Source organism: Zea mays, chromosome 5 (assembly GCF_902167145.1).
Source record: "Zea mays cultivar B73 chromosome 5, Zm-B73-REFERENCE-NAM-5.0, whole genome shotgun sequence".
NCBI lineage: Eukaryota > Viridiplantae > Streptophyta > Magnoliopsida > Poales > Poaceae > Zea > Zea mays.
Window position 1 is genome coordinate 42,405,097 of NC_050100.1, and position 6,541 is coordinate 42,411,637.

A 6,541-nucleotide genomic window follows, 5' to 3' on the forward strand; every position below is an offset into this window, starting at 1 on the left:
GAACACACATGAACATTATCACCAGTATCAAGCCACCAACTAGGTGATTGAAATACTGAGAAGATGAAAGGTAAATTACCATACCCTTTGTCTTCCTCATTGCTAGCGACCACTGTGTTGACATTGCCCTTTTTGCCACGGCGATCCGCTCGATCAGGACAATCCTTGGCAAAATGACCCGCCTCGCCACATGCGAAACATGTCAATTCAGCCTTGTTCTTCTTCTTCTTGAAGTTGGTAGTTTTGTTGGGCTTGTTAGATTTTGGCTTTCCTTTGCCCTTGTTGTCGTTCTTTAGAACCATGTTGGCGCTGGAGTGGCCCTCGCCTCCTTTAGATCTCGTGTCCTTAGCCCAAGCTTTCTCCTCAACATCCAGAGACGCTATCAGATTTTCAACTGATATCTCCTGTCTCTTATGTTTCAGAGATGTGGCAAAGTTCCTCCATGTAGAAAGCAACTTTGCAATAATGCATCCAGCCACAAATCGGTCAGGAAGGACTATCTTAAGGTGGTCGAGCTCCTTGGCTATACACTGTATTTCATGAGCTTGCTATACAATAGAGCGATTATCAACCATCTTATAATCATGAAACCTCTCCATGATATACAGGTCACTGCCAACATCCGATGCACCATACTTAGTAGTAAGTGAATCCCATAACTCTTTTCCGTCTGTGTGTTGAATATTCGCATCAACCAGACGGTCAACAAGGGCGCTAAGAACTGCTCCTGTAAAGATAGTATTGGCATGATCGTACTCTTTCTCCTGTTCAGGAGTCAGTGGACCCTCAGGTTTGCCTTTACTAACATGGAAGACATTCATAGCAGTAAGCCAGAGCATGACCTTGACTTGCCATCTCTTAAAGTGCATACCATTGAACTTTTCTAGCTTCAGCGCGTCGGCAAAAGCAGCCATAGAAAAACTAGGAAATTGTCTACAATAAGGTTTTTGGATTTTTGAATAATTAGACAAATTCCAGATTAAATTCTGAATATAAATCATGACCAAATCAGAAGAACAGAAGTAAAAAGTCAAATCAGATGATACGTACTGATCAGACATACTGGTTGATGGCGTGAGCCGGAATCAGCAGGGTCGACGACGTCGAAGCAGCGAAATCAGCAGGGTCGACGAGGTCAGAAGATCACGAGCAGTCGCGTGAGGACGCTTCCCAAAAACCTTATTCGCCCTCTCCCGGTGCAGAATCTAGAAGACGAAGGGTTCCGGAGACCTGCTCTCCTGATCGCAGATGCACCTGCGGTCGGGATGAAGAGAACTGGAAGGCGGCTAAGCTATGAAGAGAGGCGAAAGCGAAACTGGGATGATCTAGAGGCTGGCTGCTAGGCTCCTTTTATAGGGCCGAGTCTGTGACCAGATAGCTATCTTCGATCTTATCCGCCCGCGAAAATCTCGCGTTCAGTTTAGATTTTATAGCGATCGGTTAGGATTCTAAACTTAACAGCCAATTAACCAAAAAATCAAACGGCAAAAGTAAGCTGCGCCCCCGCAAGGCGAGGGGCCGGATTTTGGCGGACATTCACGCGCATGTCGTGCGCCCGCGCCCCGCCCAGGCCAGTCGAGGCGAGCGAGCGCGCGCGTGTGGCTCTCCACACTCTCTCTTCTCATCCATGACTTGGTGAGTGAGTGTGGCTTCCATATTTAAGCTAGCTCTACTCCACTAGAGCTAGCAATATGATGCTATTGGTTTCACCATTCCCTAGCCATACACTTATATAGACTTTTGTGATTTTTCTAGAATTTATTTGAATTTCTCAATTGGGCCTAGCCCATAAATCCTAACAAAAAACCCTACTCACTAGATACATCAGCTGTTCACATAAATCTTGTTTCGGGTTCTACACCGCACAAGACCACACCGCCGACCCCTAGTGAGCTCCTCACTCTCATCTTCAATTTGCTCTGCTCTGGCTGCAAACGTCAAGACCACATCGCCGACCCCTAGTGAGCTCCCCGCCCTCGTCTTCAATCTGCTCTGCTCTGGCTGCAAACGTTGTTCCATCGTGTGTCGCCTCTCGTCTCCAACTCACGCTTGACGTCAGGTCTATCCATGGGCTCACTGTTGCCAGCATAGGGCAGGCCACACGACAACTGACGATGCACTATGGATTTGGTAGGAAGTTTCAAAAATCAGTCTACAAGTTATTCTGCAAAATAATTTTAATGGCTTTGGATCCTCTAGAAAAGATACATCTCTACTACTCTATATGTTAGCAGTGTAGGCGTCCACACAGACCGTTCTGCCACCCGCAGCCGCCCCGCAGGCAACTGCCCGCATCTCGGCAGCGCCGCAGCCGCGGCTTCCATCCATGGCGCTGCGGCTTCCATCAATCAACAGCGCGCTCTCCGCAATCCCGCTCCTTTGTCAGCGTCAAGGACGCAATCCTAGCTGTTGCGTCCGTGATTCGCGCCCCCACCCGCCGATAGCCATCGGCGATCCCATCCACGCGTCGTGCCCCATCCGTGCCCCTCCATCGGCGCCCCGCCTCAAACCACCTGTTTCGTCGCTCACCTCGGCCCCCAAATCCGAGCCACCACTGCCCGCCGCTCTTCGTCGTCCTCCAGACGCCCATGCCGCCGCCCTCTCCCCAACGCTGCTGCTCTCTCCCTAACGATGTCGCCCTGCTCAGCTCCCTAAACCCCATCCCTTACGGCTGCGGTTGGGGAAGAGAGAGATCGAAGAGAATCAGGGTAATGCAGATGGGATCGATGGAATTCGTAGCGTCGGCGTTGGAGGAGCTTTTGCCGGAACTTTCCCTCGAGGAGCAGCCACAGTTGCAGAACCAATCCCGCGAGCATGACTGCATCCGGAAGCGACATAACAAGCACTCTCCTCCTCCCCGTCCGTCGTTGATCTCGGTACGGTACGTGATGGAGATGGGATCGATGGGAATGGATTTCGTGGCGCCGGCGTTGGAGGAGCTGCTGCCGGATCTTTCCCGCGAGGAGCAGCTACGGTTGCAAAACAAAGCCCGCAGACATGACCGCATCTTGAAGCCACATAACAAGCACGCTCCTCGTCCCCGTCCGTCCCCGTTCTCGGAATGGTACGTACGGTCGGCGTCTAGCTCCTCATCTCTCAATTTGAATTCATCTGTGCAATTTCTCTCTGCCAAAATTTCAATCTGGGTGAGGAACAAAAAAGAGATCTAGCGTTATTTCGGCCGGACCGATACATTTAGTATTTTATTTTTGTCGGCGTTTCGAGACAGGGGGGTCCCTAAGCCGACGAGTGAGTGTGCTGCGTGCCCCAGCCCAGATGGGTCGAGCGCGTGGGCGAGCGCGAAGGGGGGAGAGGCGAGGTGGCCGGAGTCGAGCGTGAGAGAGGTGGAAGTCCCGCGGCCTTCGTGTTCGTCCCGCGCCCAGGTCAGGTGCGCTTGCAGTAGGGGGGTTACAAGCGTCCACGCGGGTGAGGGAAGCGAGCGGCCCCAAGAGAGCGCCTGTCCCGTCCTCGGTCCCGCGCGGCCAACCTTTCCTAAGAAGGCCCTGGTCCTCCCTTTTATAGTCGTAAGGAGAGGATCCAGGTGTACAATGGGGGGTGTAGCAGAGTGCTACGTGTCTAGCGGAGGGTGAGCTAGTGCCCTAGGTACATGCCAATGTGGCAGCCGGAGAGATCTGGGCACCCTGCTGGCGTGATGTCGTGGCTGTCGGAGGTGCGACGGAGCCTGGCGGAGGGACAGCTGTTGGAGCGGTCGAGTCCCTGCTGACGTCGTCCTGCTTCCGTAAGAGAGCTGGTGGCCGCCGTCGTCATAGAGCTTGTGGAGCGCCATCATTGCCCCTCCGGCGGAGCTGGCCGGATGGGACGCCGGTCTTGTTCTCCGTGACCCGAGTCGATTCGGGGTAGGATGATGATGGCGCTTCCTGTTGACGTGGCGGTCTGTGCCCTAGGCGGGGCGACGTGGGGGTTCCTTCGAAGCCGAGGTTGAGTCTGTCTTCCGTTGCCGTGGCCGAGCCCGAGCCATGGGGTCGGGCGAGGCGGAAGTCGTTCGGCCGAGGCCAGGGCGGAGTCCGAGCCCTGGGGTCGGGCGAGGCGGAGTTTCGTCGTCTTCCGGGTCTTAGCCCGAGTCCGAGCCCTGGGGTCGGGCGGAGCGGAGTTCGCCGTCTTCCGGGTCTTAGCCCGAGTCCGAGCCCTGGGGTCGGGCGGAGCGGAGTTCGCCGTCTTCCGGGTCTTAGCCCGAGTCCGAGCCCTGGGGTCGGGCGGAGCGGAGTTCACCGTCTTCCGGGTCTTAGCCCGAGTCCGAGCCCTGGGGTCGGGTGGAGCGGAGTTCGCCGTCTTCCGGGTCTTAGCCCGAGTCCGAGCCCTGGGGTCGGGCGGAGCGGAGTTCGCCGTCTTCCGGGTCTTAGCCCGAGTCCGAGCCCTGGGGTCGGGCGGAGCGGAGTTCGCTGTGGCGCCTTTGGCAAGGCCTGACTGCCTGTCAGACTCACTCTGTCGAGTGGCACTGCAGTCGGAGTGGCGCAGGCGGCGCTGTCCTTCTGTCAGACTGGCCAGTGGAGCGGTGGAGTGACGGCGGTCACTTCGGCTCTGCCGGGGGCGTGTGTCAGGATAAAGGTGTCAGGCCACCTTTGCGTTAAATGCCCCTGCAATTTGGTCAGTCGGTGCGGCGATTTAGTCAAGGTTGCTTCTGAGCGAAGCCAAAGCCTCGGGCGAGCCGGTGATGTGTCCGCCATAAAAAGGGGGCCTCGGGCGAGACGGAAGTCTCTCGAGGTCGGCTGCCCTTGGCCGAGGCTAGGCTCGGGTGAAGCTTGATCGAGTCACTCGTGTGGACTGATCCCTGACTTAATCGTACCCATCAGGCCTTTGCAGCTTTATGCTGATGGGGGTTACCAGCTGAGAATTAGGCGTCTTGAGGGTACCCCTAATTATGGTCCCCGACAATTTTATTTACCGAAATAATTATCATATACCGTCTTATTATTGCATTACATAAGAACTTTGTTTTTATATATATTGTGATGTATCATATGGTGAATTATTGGCATGAACGCACAGTGTAGTATACCCATCAATTGCTCCTAATTGCCTGCTTGAATTTGGATGGTTTCTAAATGCATGTACGCAGGGATCAGTGCAACTTCTTCAAAATTCCCCAGGTTCTCCACGCTCTCGCCCACTACAATGCCAGACACCCTGTACGTCTGCCCTTTAGTACTAGATCGCAAATATCTGCATTATACTGCAATGCCGTGGACATGACCTAGCTTAATTGGAGTATGCATTGCAGGGTGGCGAGTTCGATGCTGTGAAGCCCCTGAAGCAGAGCGGCGTGGGATTCCGGGGCCAGACATGGTTCCATATCAACTTCTGGGCTCGCCCCGCAGCAGCAGCAGCAGTAATAACAAGACAATCAAGTGCTTCTTTGCTGAGGCGCACTACAAGCCAACCTCAATCAGCAGCCCCTCATCGTCTTCATCATCACTTGCAATAACTGCAGTTCCTATAGTTGAAATATGCATCATTATCGGTAAGCTAGCAAGATCCTCCTCCTCAACTTGTAGAGATCAGATCAGACATACTGTAATGTGTGTTGGTTGCATTGTGTATTTTGATATGCTACATGCAGAGGAACCTCTATCCCAATATAGGCGTAGCTGTGTCTTTTGTCCCAACTACCGGGACATTTTACACCCTAAGGGCTGCCATAAGTTCGCCTGTGGAAACGACAAGGACCGGTTTGAACAGCGACTGGACCCTTGCTGCTGCACTGGTATGGGGATTGGGAAGATGCCATTCACTGCCCGCCCAGACATGTCTGCTTTTCTCAACATCAGTCCTAAGTAGGAAGAAGAAGACAAGAAGAGAGTCTGGGGGTTCAATGTCAAGGATGACTGGGGTCCTTCATGCCTCCTCTCGTATCTTTAACTTCAAGACCATGCATGTCCATCATGTCAAGTGACACATATGTATGGAGTGGAGTATATAACTAGCTAAGCAGTGAGATTAAATGAAGAATAAATATACTTTACTAGGTGTTGTTTTCAGAAGGAACAATTGTGGGTCGAATTCCCACAGTTAGGGATATGGTGATGGTGTGATAAGCCACATATTGATGTACTATGCATTTTGATCAGATCTGTACGGTGTGGTTCACCTGAATTATTTGCTAATTTGCCAGTCGGATTTTTCATCGGTCCGGTTTGTAATTATGAAGCAAGATTTATTAGGCCTATCTACGTCATCTATTGTTATCTGGTTGCAATTGGCTCAGTTCAGTGTCGAGCCTCCTTGTGAGTGGACAGGTTACCGGGCTTGTGTTTATAGACCTGATCTGTTTTTTTCGTGTGAGCCCGACCATGGTCTTTGGTCTCTCTCATTTCTGGCCTTCTGTAGCAGTCTGTCAGCATATAGAAATAGAACACATCCGGGAAGTGCTCTCAAGTTTTATCTCCAGGTGAAATGTGACTCCATCTTTTCTGAGTCGATTCGACTGATAGCAGGATCTGTAAGTATTTGCCAGTGGCATAGTTTGTTTGTTGTTGCCCAAAATAGGTTCCTTGATGGCTTTTGGTGTCGTGCAAGTTCACTC

General features: G+C 52.5%; 1 pseudogene across 1 annotated transcript; it reads left to right on the forward strand.

Moving 5' to 3' along the window:
- The first annotated feature begins 2,642 nt into the window (after positions 1-2,642).
- LOC103626275 (uncharacterized) lies at positions 2,643-6,199 on the forward strand (annotated as a pseudogene). The gene is made up of 4 exons (XR_552826.3): positions 2,643-3,068; positions 5,085-5,147; positions 5,240-5,479; positions 5,579-6,199. The product of XR_552826.3 is annotated as an uncharacterized protein (transcript).
- Positions 6,200-6,541: the final 342 nt, after the last annotated feature.